Source organism: Pelodiscus sinensis, chromosome 23, assembly GCF_052426305.1.
Source record: "Pelodiscus sinensis isolate ZL-2025 chromosome 23, ASM5242630v1, whole genome shotgun sequence".
NCBI lineage: Eukaryota > Metazoa > Chordata > Testudines > Trionychidae > Pelodiscus > Pelodiscus sinensis.
Window position 1 is genome coordinate 12,209,706 of NC_143074.1, and position 17,668 is coordinate 12,227,373.

Below are 17,668 nucleotides of genomic sequence, written 5' to 3' on the forward strand. Positions count from 1 at the left end.
AACATTAGTTTTACCAACTTTGTATTTTGAAAACCCATTTATATGACAATACTAACAAGGTATATTCTAGCTCAGGGATGGCCAACCCATGGCTCGCAAGCTGCATGGGACTCTTCACCCCTGAAAGTGCAGCTCACAAAGCCTCCCCTGCAGCTTGCGAAGCCGCCCCATGTGCCCCTACAAATGGCCCCTGGATCCCTGTGCTCATGAGGTGCAGGGGAGCCATCCGGTGCGGCAAAATGGCAGCTGGCAGGAGCCTGATGTGGCTATTATTTTGTCTAGCATCCTCTTCAAACTGGTAGATGCAGAGGATACTGCATAGTTCCTGTTATGAGCTCTAATGGCTTTGTTCTTGCGCCCTGTTTTTGGAAAATACAATATTCTAAATAAAGTATGTATATCTTCCTTTTATTTAAAAAAAATGCAACCCCAAAACCTTGATTGAGTTAAGGACCCAACACAGCTTCCTTTTATCATAACTTTTACAGCAACTTAAGGGTTTGGTTGTGCCAGGAAAATGGGATGTGCCAGTAATGGAATTGCTTTTCATAAACCAAGCAAACAAACAAACAAAAAAGACAGAATCACCAAATTAAACACAAAGAATGTAATTGAGTTAAGGACAACCTCCCCCTTCCCCCCCAAAAAAACTCCAACCAAAAAACACTTAGTTAAGGACCTGAGAAACACCGGGTAAATCTCTTAGTGGCACATAAATCACAGAAGTCTGAACAAAACTCTGTGATTGTCCTTGAATCCTCCAGTCTTTTCCTCCTATTTTTATCTCTGAAAGATGAGTTAAACTGGGATATACAATCAGTCACTGGACACCATCCTCCATTTATCATATATACATGCTTTTTTAGTCTGATTTGCTCATACTTAGAATTAAATTACATAATTGTGACAAGCCAAATTATGACTAGATAGTATAAACATTTAACATGTATAGAGTGCTTTTAATCATAAAATGTTTTTTTTCAGATTATAGGTCCAAGGTGTGAGTGACACTGAAGTGTTCAGTGGAGAGTGACCTGTTTTATCCCAGACATCACTCTGAAGTAGGGATGTAATAGTGTAGTCGATTAACCGATTAACCAATAAGCAAAAGCTTATAGGTTAATGCTATAGACACATGCATTCCCCTCTCCTTGCCAGTAAATTTTTTTATCAGGCTGGCCAGCAGCCCGGCTCAGTCCTAGCTCACACTGGGTCCAGGACATACCCCCCCACTGCAGCTCTGCATTTAAAGTGTATTAGGAGCAGAGCGGGCAGGCAGCCTGATTCAGTTCCAGCTCACACTTGGGCTGGGAGCTCAGACTCCCCCTAGACAGGGGCTGCTGCCACCCCATGCTGCTTCCTCTTTATCAGGTTTTTAAACTGATTCCCCTTGCAGATCAGCTCCTGCCTGGCACCCTGCACTGCTGCCTCTGATACAGAGGCAGTAGCGTGGAGTGGCAAAGGGCCCCTTGGGAGTGAGGCCAGAGGACGCTGGCTGCCAGCCCCACCCCTGGGGACCATAGAATAGCTGACTAACCAATAAGAATCATGAGGTTACTTGACTATTCAATTAACTGATATTTAACATCCCTACTCTGCAGTATGTAACACCAAGGACCAATTTGCCCCTACCGGTGGACAGTACCAGGGAAATGCAGCCACTTCTGGCCCCCACTCACCCTGTGCTCCATGGCTTTGAAATACACCAGAGCTCCCGCTGGGGACTCTTATATATTTCAAAGCAGGCACCTGTGTGCAGCCCAGAGTCAGTGAGGTTGTATATGGAGTTCCACATTACTCCTTTGAAATGTACAAGAGCCCCAGTGGGGGGGGGGGGCTCTTGTACATTTCAAAGGAAGAATGAGGAAGTGCCTGTCCACTAGATGGAAATTCCATGGACTACTCAACTAGTCAGTTACCCGCATTTTAACATCCCTACTTTGATCCCGTGAGCTTTGAAGTCTGAGCCCCATCCCTCGACCAGGCCTTGTGGCCCTAAAATATTCCCTATAATGCACTTATTGCTGATTCAGTCCAGGGCTTGGCTAGACCCTTAGGGCGCTGGAGACACGGCTGGGAGCTACCCGCCCTTGTTCAAGTCACGGGGCTGATTTCAGAAAACATAACTGTCCCTTTAGGACGCTGAGACAGCTACACAAACATGGCGGCGCCCCTCACAAACATGGCTGCCATCCAGCCCCCTCCGCCGCCAACCAGAGGCGCGCCCCCTACAAACATGTCGGTCCTTGCCTCCCCCGCCCAGACTTCGTTCGGGGATCGCTGGAGGCGGCTATGCCGGCAGGGTGAGGTCAGTTCCGGGGCGGAGCCTCTCGAGTGGTGCAGTCGGGGCCAAACAAAAGGAGCCGGAGTGAGGGGGAAGGAGCCGGTCAGGCGCTGCCAGGTGGGTGCGGAGGACGAGGGCTTGTCGGGTCGGGCTGGGCTTGTCAGTGGCCGGGCTCTTGCGGCCCGCCCCTGGGACTAGACTCTTCCCTTAGGGCATCCCGGAGAGGGGACGAGCCCTTGGGGAGAGGGCTGAGGGCTGGTGAGCAGCGGGGATGAGAAAGGGAAACTGAGGCAAGTGACAGTGGTCGGGACCCTGCGGGCAGGGGAAGAAGGGGACCCGGGTGGGAGTTTGGGGCTACAGTTTGCAGTGCCCCCCTCTCTGGCGTGCATTCATGCTCAGGCTGTTCTGGAGGACCCGTTTGCTGTGCCAATGTCCTGCGGCTTACCGGGCACGCTTGGGAAATCGCCCCGACGCTGCCCCTGCTTGCGCTGCTGATCTTGTTTTTGGTGCGGCGGTGAAGACACGCCCGCCCGCTGTCGGGTTGTGAGCGGGGGAGCACAGGCAGGGGCCACCTGGGGCCAAGGGCAGTCAGTCTGGGTGGGTGACATGATCCTGACCTCTAAGGCGGGCAGCAGGGTGGTTAAAACACTGTCAAAGGGATGGGTGGGTGCGTCCTTACATCAGACAGGGGATGGAAATCTGCGGTGTAGCTAAAATCTGTTACATTTTAGCTGACCTCACGATTCTGTCGGGGTTAGGTAAAATTGCTGACTAATCAGATAATTAATTTGTTTCCCCTTGTCTATATACTTCCAGTGTCCTGCTGTTGTGAAATCTACAGTTTGTTAGGTGTTAACAAGCTGGGGAAGTGAAATAACTGGGAAAGCAGGTCTGTTATTTATAGGGTTAAGGCAAATGAGAATTCAAATACATATATAAATATATATGGCCATTAGTCATGAGGTTTAGCTTAGGCTGTGAAAGACCTCTTGGTGAGGGATGCAGAGTCTGTTCTTTACTCTTAGCAATGTTGGTAGCAAGAGGTTGACTGCTGCTTTTCCAACCTGGTTAGCAGAGACCAGCTCTCAGAATTGGAGGGGGGTTGCTGTAATAGCTTATTATAAGCAGAATAGGACTTGGTGGACACTGCGCATCATGTGTACTCAAAGCAGAGCGTTCAATGACAAAAACAAGGTGCTCTGTTGCTGCACCTGCCAGCTATTATGGGGTATGTGATATCTAAGTGAAGGTCAGTAATATGCTTTACAAATATTTGAGGTAGCCAATCACAGCTGAAATTGGGAAGCTTATAAAATGCAAGAAACTAGGGAGTGAAGACTTTGGAGGACTCCTTTTAATTGTTTTGAACATTCGTGATCTACGTCAGCATTAAAATAACATACTATGGATAAGTAACTTCACTCTATAGGAATTGGGATCAGAGAATGAATTGTTGGGTTATCTCTTAAATAAAATGTATGAATATTTCCACATGACAAAATACTGTATTCATCATAATGCACAGAATAAATAAAGATAATTAAAATTAAGGAAGGGAGGGGAAACCAACATAGTTATCTTCAAGGTCTCTATTAATCATAGACTTCTAAAAAGTGAGCCCAAACTGCTCTGAATTTTCCAGGCATTCCCTTTCTGCAGAATGTTAACTGTGTGTATTAGCTGTGAGGGCAACTATATTTATGGAAGCAGGCATCAATGTTTGATTGGGATCAACTTTCCATTTTGCAAAATAAACTTTTAGCAACCAAAGTTGCACACTGGAACCATGCTGCATTGTTACCAAGTACCCTCCAGGTATCAGGAATATATTGAATTAAACTTAATGGGGAGAATTCCAATTTAGTATCCAACCTCAAATGGGTCCTTTAATCCACCTCATACGAGAAATTCGTGTTACTTTAGTTCTAGCACCATGTAGCACCAAGGAAATTACAATACCAGAAGCAGCCAGCATTTGTTTCTTAATGAATAAGATGTGGTCTCAGGTGTGTAGTTTTTTTAACATTAGATATATAACACTCTGACCCAATGGAATATGATTGTATCAAAAATCTATCTTAGCAACTCTGAAATTATTGATCTTTGGATGCCTGGTTTAACACAGGAGAATTTTTCAAGGTGGATAAATTAAATCATTCCCAAAGATAGGAGGTGCTCTGATATGTTCAGAGCCAATCTAGGTGTCTTACCTGCACCCCAAATAAATGTTCTGAAAACATTATTGAATTTCTTAAGTTTGTGGGATATAATCCTTGGATTCTTGTGTAATCTTCCCCATTTCTTCATTCAGTTTGATTCCTCATCATTCTGCTCCAGATTGCATGCGGTCTCCTCTTGAACTGGACATGGTCTTTGCTGCATTGTCATTGCAATAATGTGTTGGATTTCATCTCCTGAAAGCTAATTCCACCTCCTTGATGGTGGTTTCCACCCTTGCTGCCCACAAACAGAGCTAAAATCTAATGATTGTGTGAGTGATCAGTTTCCATCACTAATTCAACCCCCATTTTGGCTGGACTAATAAAAATTGAATCTTCTTTGTAGCTACTCAACTGAAGCAAGTGAATTAGTTATTGAACACTTGTACCTTGAAACCCAGAAAGTAAGGAAGAGTGTGAACTCTTCCAAAGTTTTAGTGTTCAGAGTGGCTTCAAAGTTGGCTGGCTGAAAAGGTCCTTAACCTGGCAGAAGGGCTGATGTGGTGAGGGAATCCTGTTCCTCATCTGCAAGGCCTTATCACTTGTAGCTAAGAAATAACTACACTGTTCTCATGAAAAAGAGACTTGGAATACTCGTAATAAGAGAGGCAACAAACTTCATGCTGCTTCTAAGAGGGTCACCTCTTTCCACCAACTAGCCTTAACTGGTTGTAGGATGCTAGTAAATATCCAGCATTTTCTTAAACATATGTGTAATAATACCTGCTTTTGCTGTTAGTCCAATAAAGCTTGGAGTAAATCCTTCCTGATATCCGGCTAAGTTGCCACCTCTTAAACTTCTACTTGACACTGCCCTTTCCATCTTTTGTAGAGGGTCTCTTCCTGAATCTCTGTGACCCAGGCCTGCTGGGAAGGTGGGGGGAAGGAACTGCCTTGCCATGCAGCAATTCAAAAGGACTCGGGGCTCCTAGCTTCCACTACTGTTGTAGCTGGAGTCCTGGGACCTTTAAATCGCCACCGGGGCCCCACGCAACACACTCCAGCCAGCTCTGAGGCCTGCCTGTGGGAGGTGTGCTATGCTGAGAGCTGCCTGAGAAGACTGGACCCAGCTCCACTCATTCTGCTTGAGGCCCCACCCCTTCCAGTGACATGGAGCTCCCTGCCCTTCTTATCCAGGGCCCAGCAAGTCTGTCTGCCTGCCTTGCTGTTGTGACCACTTAAAACACAATATTGTCAAAACTTAAAAACAAATAGTCTAGCAGCACCTTAAAGACTAACAAAACATGTAGATGTTATCATGAGCTTTCGTGGGCATCTGAAGAAGTGGATTTTGCCCATGATACCATCTACATGTCTTGTTAGTCTTTAAGGTGCGGCTAGACCAGGGCTACTGAACTTTGGAAACCCCAGGGGCCACGATGATACTTACAGCACATGCTGAGGGCTGCCACTTAAGTGTGGTTGCATGTATATGCAAATACAAAGATTAAGGCAAGACTATACAACACGTTGGCCTCATTTAAGTCAGTTCTGCTGATGTTAATAAAATGCAATATTTACCTGACTTCCACCCATATGACTGCACTCTTAATGAGCAATGACAGTCCAGGAATTTTACTGTTAAAACCCATATCAACAGAAGACCATTATATTGACAACTTTTTTGTTTTGGCTCCCACCTGTGGGATGCATGTTGAGCCCCGCGTAAACCCAAACCTCACTGTGGGCCACAAACAAACAGGTCGTGGGCCGCATATGGCCGATGGGCTGTGTGTTGAGTAGCCCTGTACTAGACTATTTGTTGTGTTGTAAGTTTTTCCTGTTACAAACTTGGCTATCCCTCTGGAGCTTTTGAACATTGTCAAAATTAATCAGGCAGCCTCTTAGACACTAGTACATTCTCTGATGATGAGACTTTGTTTAATTTCAGGGAAGCTGCTCCCATGGCGCTGGGGCAATGCGGTGTTTCTGAGCTCTGTCAGGATCCAGTACATACGGACATCATTCTCTTCCAGCACAGAGAACTGAAGTGCAGATAGCAGAACCCAGCTACAGGGTAAGGCTACAATCTAGTTCCTTTCTGGGGAGTTGTAGTGATGTGAAATTACTGGTGGCACTAGTTAAATGTTGACTGTCCAAGTGCAGTTTCAAAATACAAGTGCAGAGATAGGTTATGGCTGGTATAAGACCAAGTGGAAATGTGTTACCTAGATGGTGATGGAGAGAGCAGTAGTGGGTTGATTACAGGCTTGTTACCCTTCAGCACTGCTTGAAGATAGTTGTGGAACCGAGCACCATTCTAGTTAAAACTTCGCTGCTACATTCAACAAAATTCATCAAAAACCACCCTGTCATAGGAATCTGAACTCCTCCTCCAACTAATGCAGTGGATGCCTATAGGTAAAAGGTTATTAAACCACTGCACTACTATACAGGCATCGCTTGGTCCATCCCTGGTAATGCATTCCATATGAAAGCATGAATTGAGGATGTTGTGGTAACGGCATGCTTTTCACTCTGATGTGAATGATTCCATGCTGCTAAGCAAGCAACTCTGGCCAGTTGAGGAATATCAGCTATTAGGTCTAATATTTTTGCCCAGTCTTCTTCAAGCATACGAGCATGAGAATGAATGCAAAACTCTCTGTATGTAGTTCATCTACTGAGCTGTCAGAGATACTATGTCAGAGATACTATGCATCTCCTACAAAATTGCATAGTCCCTGAGTGACTTCTCTGACGTTCCACTGACTCTAGTTATCAATAATGCATGCAACTTTTCTGAATAGAATATACCACCATCATGGCACTCAAAGTCCTTGGTCCTTATCTTCAACTGTTACCAATAATCTGCATTAAACAGTTTCTTAATCTTGCTAAAGACTGAGTTTAGATCCATATTCTGGACTATGGTTTGTCTAAACTAGGGATGCCAGTGTGTAGTCAACTACATGATTAAGCAATACGTCTGGGTTTATCGGTTAATCCTGTGGACTATATGCATTCCCTCCCCCTCCCTTGCTGCCTCAGTATCAAAGGCAACAAAGGGGGAGGCAGGAGCAGGTGCCTGTGAGTAGCCGGCTTTTAAGATGACTCCCTATGAGCACTGGATCCCGTGGAGCCACTGCCTTCTCCCTCCCTCCCCATCCCCATGCTGCTGTCTCTGTATCAGAGGCAGCCGGGCAGGGGAGGCTGCTGTGGAGCAGCCTCTGTCTGTGGGGAGCTCGGGGGCCATCCCGCACTCAAGGCGGCAGGTAGTGGCTGGTCTGCTTGGGGAGCTGATTTTAAACCGGCTCCCCTTGCAGACCAGCTCCTGCCTGCTACCCCACGCTGCTGCCTCGGGATGCAGAGGCAGCAACGTGGGTTGGCAGGATGGTCGCCGGGAGTGCACTGGCTGTCATCCCCGCCCCCGGGGACTATCAAATAGTCGTGTAACTGCTAAAATGTAATGCGGTAACACAGTTATGCAGTTACACAGTATGTAACATCCCTAGTCTAAACCCTTCTAACAACGGCCAAATTGCTATATTGGACGCTCGGTGTGCTTGATAAACTAAAAATCTGTGTGGTGATCCCTTGCCCAATGAATTACGGTATAGTTCAGATGAACACATTACTGTGTGACCAGCATGTCATCCAATCTCTGAGCACTGCAGGGCTGATTTTCTTCTTACTACAATGGCTTGCTGGATTTTTTTTAACCAAATCTGTTCACAGGCTGGGCTGCCACGAACAGGGGTTGTTTAGCGATAGCAGCTCCCCATTGGGATCCCCATAGACAGGGGCTGCTTCACAGCAGCCTTCCCACCACTCCCCTTGCCTCTGATTGAGGCAGTGGGAGGGGCAGGGCAGCATTGTGGAGACCGTGCTGGGGGGAACTGGCTTTTAAGCTGGCTCCTGTTTTCCCTCCTCCCCCCTTGCTGCCTCTCATAAAGGCCTCAGGTGTGCAGGGGAAGGAAATAGTTGATACGCCAGTCAACTACTTGCTAACATCCCTAGTTTGTTTTTTAGTTAATATCAAACTGTTAGTTCTTATTATCAAATTGTTTGAGACTAAAAGCTACTCTTCCATACCCTCCCTGTTGTAGAAAAGCACCACTTCCTTACATACTGAGCATTAATGTTCACTACAAAATTAACTTCGTGTGTTGCAGGTAGTGCTAGTTGCTTTTCCTCAAGACCTAGGCCCTGTGCATGGCAAGGTACTGAGACTGGCATTGGGAAGAGGCTCCCTTTTACAGCTTTGTTGTCTTTAGCTGCTTGATAATTCATGTGGGGCAGTTCAGAGCTCTGATAGCTTCTCACTAATGAGGACAGGTTTGGTGATGTCCTGAGCCTGATGGGTTGACTGCTGATTTAGAATACTTCCAGAGTCTGTGTTCTGGAACATCCATATCCTGAATCACCGTGTAGGACAAATATGTGATTGCAATTACTCCTCTTTTTGAAAGACTGAGGTTATATATCTTGGGAGATTTCTCTTCTCTCTCCTGCTGCTATCTGTCCTAGCCCGTAGCTGCAACCTTTCTTGGGTTTACCATAGGTTATCCTTCCTGAGTAAATGTTTGGTCATGTTATCTGACAACCAGGAGAGAGTTTTGCTTGAGTTCTCTGCTTATAGTTTTTAAAAAAGCAGTTGCACACTTGCTTTCCTTCGCTATGTATTTGTTTTCTCCGTGATTGAGCTGTGAGATCCAAATGGCATTTCCTCAAACAGTCACTAAAAGACTATCTCAAAGTTTGATGCTTGAGGCTTCCTATTCCAATGTAGTGATCCTGCCCTTTTACCTAGAAAAGCTAGTCACAAAGTGCTAGTCCTCTTCATTCAGTTATTCCAACTGGTCAGGAAAGGGAGACTCATGGACTGTATGTATCTGAACAGCACAAGTTACAACTTTGTCTGGTGCATTTGAACGTGGGTTGACACCACATCAGTCCAAGGTTCCCCTGCCTGCTTCTTGGCTGTATGATTTCTATGGAAGATAGAGATAAAACTTATGAATCTCACTCTGAATTTGTTACATCATGGTGTTTCCGTGGACGGTCGGTAATGTAGGCAAGGGAAAACATGCCTGACCACCTAAGGCTGGGGCTGCTGCCAGGGAAGGCTGGTGCTGCAGCGTGGCAGCCCGGCTTCCCCCAGTGTCTGAGGAGGGATGGGACTGCAGTCCGTCTTCCCCAGGCAGCCCCAAGTGGCCAGCAGCAGGCTGGGGGTGGATGGGGCTTGGCTTCAGGGGCAGGGCTTCAAGCAGAAGGGGCTGGGCTGGGGCTTGCCTTTCCCAGCTGGGCTTTCACCCACCACCCATGGGTATTTTAGATGAGAGGTTTATATTTAAACTCTGTGGTGCTTGAAAGCATCAAGGTAATGCAGAGATCATGTCTTTATAAAAGCATATGGAGATGAAAAATTCCATGGCCCTTGAAGCTCTTGTACTCCCCATAGCTAAAAGAAAAAACTGGCTCTGGAGAGCCTGCCTCGGTCACTGATTTCATAATTCATAAGCTCACCCAGTGTAACACTTGCCTGTTCAGATTGCATCATTCTGGTTAGTCATCAGAAGTCACCTTTGTTTGTGCAGCTCTGTGTCATGCTGACGTTAGGATCTGACATTAGGATTGTTGCTCTAGTGTGGACTGCACTGATCAGTCCAAATTCTGTGGTTGGATCTTTGTCCTGATTTATGCCTATCTGGATTCTTCTCTGTTCTCCTGCAGATGTTCTTCCCTGCACTTGTCAGGGCAGGCTTGCTTATGTGCTGAGTCAGCATGAGCGGTCACATCTTGCTGGAGCAAGAATATGCTGTCCCTGGAGGGTAGATGTCCTGCTGAAACGCTTGGGCAAATACAGCAAGGAATCCAGTTGCACATGAGCTTTCGTGAGCTACAACTCACTTCCTCGGATGCTGATTAGAAGGGGGAAGGCAGGCATACAGAGCTGGGGGTGACATCAGTACTAATTAAATCAGAGTGGATGTGGCTCGTTTCCAGCAGTGGTGAGAATATGAGTGTACCTGAAGGAGAAATTACCTTTTATAATGTGAGAACCATTACCTGTATCTGAGCTTTGTTTCAGGGTGTCAGATTTGCATGTGAATTCCAGCTCAGTATTTTCTCCTTGCAGTCTGTTTTGAAGGTTTTTCACCTGACAGTACTCTCATCTTCTCATCACCATTGAAATCCACTCTAATGCCACGTCCCCAACTGTGTCCCTTTTTTCCCTTTTCAGCATCTGAGAAAGTGATTTGTAACTCACAAAAGTTTATGCCCTAATATATTTTGCTACTCTTTTAAGGAGTCTGGTGGCACTTTGTGTGATTGGTTTATTTTTCTGAAACAGACTAACAATGTTATCCCGAGGAAACTTCAGCAAATACTATTTGTAGCCTTGTAGCCTTGCTCTCTAGGGTTGGAATGGGATTATTCCCCTCCTCTTTTGGAATCCTACAAGAAAATACAACTCCTCATTCAGCCTGTTTCCTATCCACCGTACCAGCAACTCAGGAATTAATGAGTGTTCCACGTCATTGGTGACTGGCTGCATGAGAACCTACCATCTGGCTATCAGCAGCTGGACTTCCCTTGGCAGTGGGACTCCTATGAAAGTGCAAACATTGTGTAAGCAGTGGTTGCTGACTAAGGGCCGTTTTATCTCTGATTCAGAAACAGTGATTATGTGGCTAGGAAGATGAATGCTGCATTGTAACCTGGCTGGCTTGTTGTCTGTAGCTACTGGTGTATCAATTCCACAACAGAAAACCTAAGTCAGAGAGAGTGACTAAATATTCTGGGTGCAAATTTGGCGTCTGGTGCCATCCTCAAAGGGAAAACCCAGCATCTTTAAGAAGAAGCTTGACTTACTGCAATCATTTGCAGTGTTTGGCTGTAACACTGATTCTTCATCTCCTCTGAAGAAGTGGGTTTTGTCCATGAAAACTCACGATACTATCTATATAATTTTATTAGTCTCTAAGGTGCAACAGTGATAGAAATGTAGCCGTGTTAGTCTGGGGTAGCTGAAGCAAAATGCAGGACAATGTAGCACTTTAAAGACTAACAAGATGGTTTATTTATATTTATATTTATATTTATATTTATATTTATATTTATATTTATATTTATATATATATATATATTTTAATCTGAGGAAGTGGGTCTGGCCCACGAAAGCTCATCTAATAAACCATCTTGTTAGTCTTTAAAGTGCTACATTGTCCTGCATTTTGCTTAAGGTGCAACAGTACAACTTGTTGTTTGGAATGGAGTAGTTCTGATTCTAAATGCCTCATTTTAAACCTCTCATCTTGGTGAATGAAGGCTAAAGAGCCTCCTAAAGAATTTTCTGTTATGGAGGGAATTGTCTAGCTTGCAATGGGTGAGGGGGCAAGGTGGGCGGGTGTTTCTCTCTTGCTGCTTTAAGTATCCTTTGCTTTTTAAAGTGCCCTGAGACAGGATGTATCAAGTTACTTAGTTGGTCTCTTCTGTTGCCAGTTTTCTGGCTTCTCTAGCTGGGCTTGCTGCTATCCTCCTTCTGCTTGGAAAGCTTTTCAGAAAGAGGACTGGAAACAATTCCGCTTCTGGCCTGAGGAGTTTTTTAATTGGGCTCTGGTGTCTGAACAAAAGGAGCTTTGTGCTGCTGTCAAGGTTTCCAGTGGGGAGGGAAGAGAAGCTGTGTGCTCTGCTGAAGACTTCTTGTAAGAGTCTGGCTCACTGAGTTCCCTCCCTGTATCTTCCTCTGAACCAGTGGTCCCCAATGTGGTGCCCACGGGCACCATGGCACCTGCCGGGCCATTTCTGTGCACCCGCCGAGTGATCAGGGCCAGCCCCGCCCCTGGGCACGTGGTGCATGGGCGGTGCCGGTGCATGGGCGGTGCCAGACCCTGGGCGCGCAGTGTATTGGTGGCCCGCCCCTGCGGTGCCGGCCCCTGGGCGCACGGCACATGGGCAGCCCTGCCCCCGGGCGCGCGGTACATGGGCTGTGCCGGCCCCGGGCGCATGGCATATGAGTGTCCCCGCCCCTGGGCACGTGGCACAGGAGTGGTGCCGGCCCCAAGCACGCAGCGCATGGGCACTGCCGGCTCCTGGGCGTGTGGCACAGGAGCAGCGCTGGCCACAAGAGTGTGGCGCATGGGTGGTGCCGGCACCAGGCATGTGGCGTATGGGCGGCTGTGGTGTATGGGCGGCCCCGGCCTCTGGGCACGCAGCGCAGGATGTAGATGATGCCGGCTCCTGGGCGTGCGGCACGGGAGCGGCGCCGGCCCTGGGAGTGCAGCGCATGGGTGGTACCGGCACTGGGCATGCAGCGTATGGGTGGCCCCGCCCCTGGGCGCGTGTGCAGCCCCGCTCCCAGGTGCATGTGCAGCTCTGCCCCTGAGCGCCCGGCTGCCCCAAAAGGTTGGGGACCACTGCTCTGAACTAATCTTTATACCCCTGTTTCTGTTCTTGGAGGTAGGGAATCCTATTGGGCCGCTGTTCACTTCTAGTTTTCAGCCTGTGTTTTTGATGGAAGCTGTGGATGATGTAGGGTCCCTGCAAAAGGTGGATTTATGGGCTGGGATGTGGGTTATTAATCGTGTGGCACGTTTACACCTGAGTGAGGATGCAGCTTTTCTCTTTCCCTGGTAGAAGCAGAAGAGTATAATATCCTGGAAACCATTTGTGAGGTACGTGTTGGTGGCACTGAGTGAGCAAAAGCAGCATACAGCATATGGTTGGAGCCTTCAAAGTTATAGTCTGTTTCTGTGGGAAAAGTCCCTAGGATTACAGGGGAATGCTGCGGTATTATGAAGAATTAACAGACATAAAAAAGCTTTGTGGCAGATTACCCTTGTAAGATTTTTATTTCCCCCCTCTAGTGCTGTTTCCTCAGCCCGCTTTGCATATAATTCGATAGCCAAAAAGTTGGTTTCTTCCGTTTCTGGTAAGTGAAGGATCAGAAGTTGAGCAGGTCCAAGTCAGGTGTGTCCAAGCATGGTGAACAGGAATTTGACTTCAATTCAACTAACTTTCTAGAGGTCACTGTATTGTTTCCTTTAGCCTCCATCAGCAGAGGTCACAAGGGTATGGGTGCCCTTGTTCCTGGCTTCTTGAGAGCAAGAAGCTTCTGCAAGTGGAGATGTATAAAGAGGGGACACTTATCTTGAAGTCGCTAGATTTCCCACCTAGCATTTATGTCTTCCCTCCTCTCTAGTGAGACACTAGAACCTATTAAGTGAGACACCTCCTGGTCTGGGGCTGCCAAGGCTCTTTCATGTAGGTTCTGGAGTGGCCTGAGGTGTTCACATCCACAGTCTTTATGTGCATGCAATGAGAGGCTGGTGCTATTAACACTCAGACCATTTCTAGCTATATACTGAGTGGAACTGCCCCCACTCTCCTTCTCTAGGCAGACACCAGTCCTAGGGGACCTAACTGCTGGATCCCATCAGCTTTTAAGTCCCCAGTGCTGGGTAGTGACTAGTCACTAGTCCTAGCCCCGCGTCTTTCTGGCACGCTTCTAGGTGCATCTCCCTTGTCTCACACCCTTACTGGGCAGAGAGACCCCAGTCTATTTACTTTAGACTCTGAAACCAGTGCCCCAGCATTCCTGAGTTGCTTAGATGAATTCCTGTACAGCTCTCCCTCTCCATCTTTAGGGACAATGTGGCAGGAGACCATGGAACACAGGAACTACTTTTACAAAGCATGCTAGAGAGCTACAGATGTTTGGAGAATAAGTCATGAATGCAGCCCCCCAGTCTGATCTCATTCCTCCCTGGAGTCCTGAGTTTTATCAGCATGCTTAGGCTAGGCAGCTCATCCTGACTTCCTTCTCTTCCAATTCTTTTTTTAGACTTGAGGCAGTTAACGAAAAATACCCCTGTTTTAAAACTGTCTTGTCCATGTGCTTCAGCTGGAGGAATTCCTGGCTTTAGCTCCCCTTCAGCTTCCATGCAATGCCATTCAAAGTCAATGGCCCTATGGGGTAGAAAACCTTTTGACACCCCCTCCCATTGGAACATTCAATTTTGACTATGTTATAACTTCTCATAGCCAGTCTACTACACATCAACCCCCTCCTGCAAAATAGATGATTAATTCCAGAAAAGAGGCTGCAATACAGTATGAGTCATGCTAAAACAATAATGGGTAGAACCCTTGAAACAAAATGTGATGTGTCAAACAGGCTGGAGGTTCATAACTTGACACACACATCCCCGGTTTCTTTGGCACACAAATCTGTCTTGTGGTCACTGGAAGTTGAAGGAACTCAAATCTATACTGTCTGTTTGTCATATATTGCATTAAGTCCCTTCTAATTGCAGATGTTGGTAACTTGACAACAGTACTCCTCAGATACTACTGGCTGCTATAAAATTACCTTTAATTCCACTTTTGTCTAGCACTTGTGGGACTTGCCTTGCCTCAGAGGGAAGAAGTGTTGAAGTGTCTGTCTTTTAGTTTTCTAGTAATGATGTCCGACAGTGGTTCCCTATCCCTCCTTGGGGGAGGGATAGCTCAGTGGTTTGAGCATTGGCCTGCTAAACCCAGGGTTGTGAGTTCAATTGTTGAGGAGGCCATTTAGGAATCTGGGGCAAAATCTGTCAGGGATGGTACCTGGTCTGGCTGTGAAGGCGGGGGACTGGACTTGATGACCTTTCAAGGTCCCTACCAGTTCTAGGAGATAGGCATCTCCATTCATTCCCAATTTTTTTTTTTGTACTGCGGCCCGGCAAACCCATTCACAAACTTTTGACAGACTGGTAACATGTTATTTGCATATTATGCAAATGAATATGCAATAAAATGTTACTAATCTGCCTAGTCCCAACCCAGCCCCTTGTTCCCCAGTGCCTAACACCCTTTGACCCCCCCACTTAACACCCTGTGCCCTTTGACCCTTTAACCTCTGACCCCTACAGCCCATTCCAACAGCCTCTTGCCCTGTGACCCCCACCAAATTCCGATAATGTCAATGTATTGGTGACATTAGCTGAGTCTGACTGTTCCAGCCTGACAGGGTCTGGAATCCTGGAACCAAATCCCTGCCTTAAAAGTTTAATCACTGAGGCTATGGCTACGCTGGGAAGGTTTGGTGACAAAAGTGAAAATGGGTCAAACCAGCTTTTCTGCCTCCCATTGTTGACATTTTATGGCCACATTGCTAACTCCCCTGTCGACAGATGGCCAAAGCAGTGTGAGTAAGCATCCCCCCGTACAGTGTTGTGGGAACGCAGAGCTAATGACTTATGAGGAGAGGCTGAGGGACTTGGGTCTGTTTAGTCTGCAGAAGCGAAGAGTGAGGGGGGATTTGATAGCAGCCTTCAGCTTCCTGAAGGGAGGTTCATCAAGTCCAGCCTAGAGCAGGGGGCTGGACTTGATGACCTTCTGAGGTCTCTTCTGGTTCTATGGGTCTATGATTCTATGATAATCCCTGCACTCCTTGGGATTCCCTCCTAGCTCTGACTGAGCTCTCTATGCTAAGGAACGTCAAAGCAGCACCGCAATCTCTCTAGCCCTCCCCCTGCAGCAGCAGAACACAAGCACTCCAATGATTTGGTTTCTGTTTGCTCCCCAAATGGAGTAGCTAACTCAGCTGTGAGATACTTCCCAGAACTTTGAAAGGGGAGGTGTCCATGTCTGCAGGGCAACAGATCACAAAACACTGACCAAAGCAATCAGGGCAGACATTGTGGGATACTGGCAGAAGCCTGTTCTCTCAAAAAAAACCAAACAGCAGAGTCCACACTGGCTCTCTGTTGCCAATAAAGGGAGGGGAAAAGACAAGTGTCTCTCTCAGGGGTGGAAGTTTCTTGTCCCTGAAACTGGGTGTTTTTACTGACAAGTTGCATTGTAGTGTAAAGTTGACACAACCCACCAGTGTACTCAAAGATGAGCTCTTCCCTTTCTGGTAGTTTTATTAAAAATCCACCAAATGGAAGTACCAGGCAGTTAACACTTCCTGCTCTATATGGTGAACTACACCCTTTAGACCAGGTGCAACCCCCTCTAAACAAACAACGTTAATTACATATGACTACCAGGAAGAGGGAAAATGAAACAGGATCCTTCACTGCACCCTAACAGAACCATGATTGCAGACTGTGCTTTGAGCTCTTTTGTGACTAGCACAAAGCATGAATGATTGTAGATCAACACTATGCAATCTCTGAATGCTGTCTGCTAGGGAGAATATTTGGAGGACTTAATTGGAAACTCATGGGAAGGCTGGAAACTTGGGGTGAAGCATGACTGGTAGTGGTGAGGCACTGACCTTTTATATAGCAGGTTTTATGAATCACCTAGAAATGAAGTGGTGGTTTCCCACAAGTGGAGGCAGGTTTAGGAAGCCCAACCCTGTTGGAGAGCTAGCTAGCTACTACATGCCAGCGGATGTGCGTGGCTGATATTTAGGCTTCCCGTTTCTCCAGATGTGCTAGTCTTCTCTCAGCCATTTGACAGAACTCCTTTGTGTGAGGCAGTAGTGGGATTAGGGTCTAGGGGACTCTATTCTGTTTCCTGGGATCATGATGCAGGAGAAGGGTCTGTGTGAGAATTTTTTTCCCCATCCGCTGGGACTGCAGCCTGCCATTAAGATTTTGCTCATCACTCTGGAACTCTCACAGGCTTCCCAGATATGAATCCTAAACATGAACTCTCACAGGCTTCCCATATCATGAATCCTAAACCAGAAAGTAAGTATCCTGCTCTGATGTTTATGGTGTGGGGTGCAGAAATGGATGAGAGAAACTGAGTTGTTAGTGGCCAAAAATCTTTACTAGGATGTGTTCAGTCTCTGCCAAAAATCCAATAGACGCTGATACTGCGCTTCCTTGTCTCTTCTGCTTACAAATAAAGGGCTAAAATTTCCAGGACTGTAGTTCAGGAACCTTTTTGACACTAAACTCATTACAATTTTACGTATATTTGGGGGGAGGGAGCAGCAGGAAACTTAGTTCTCTCCCAGTACTAGACGTGACAGTACTTCGGTGTCTTTCATCTGAGCATCTTGTGCTTTGAGAACTGTAATTAAGCCTCAATTATCTATGGGATACAGATTGCCCTATTTCAGTGGCTCTCAATCTTTACCTTTTTCATAATCAAACTTTCTTCTTGTGTACCCCCAAATTTCATCTCTTAAACTGCTGGCTTACAAAATCAGACATAAAAATACAAGTGTCATGACACACTATTACTGAAATTGCTTACTTATTTATTTACTGTATAA

At 46.5% G+C, this 17,668-nt stretch overlaps 1 protein-coding gene across 4 annotated transcripts in view; it reads left to right on the forward strand.

The window, feature by feature from the left end:
• Positions 1-2,234: 2,234 nt before the first annotated feature.
• LRRC8A (leucine rich repeat containing 8 VRAC subunit A) overlaps positions 2,235-17,668 on the forward strand; it is a 32,714-nt gene continuing 17,280 nt past the window's right edge. Inside the window, exons 1-3 of one of the 4 annotated variants that reach the window (XM_089772853.1) lie at positions 2,237-2,401; positions 4,596-4,775; positions 6,395-6,520. The gene's annotated coding sequence lies outside the window, so the exon portion shown is untranslated. Of the gene's footprint in view, positions 2,402-4,595; positions 4,776-6,394; positions 6,521-16,900; positions 17,136-17,668 lie in introns of those variants that run through there. The other 3 variants (XM_025182607.3, XM_075905525.2, XM_075905524.2) reach the window with 3 other exon arrangements.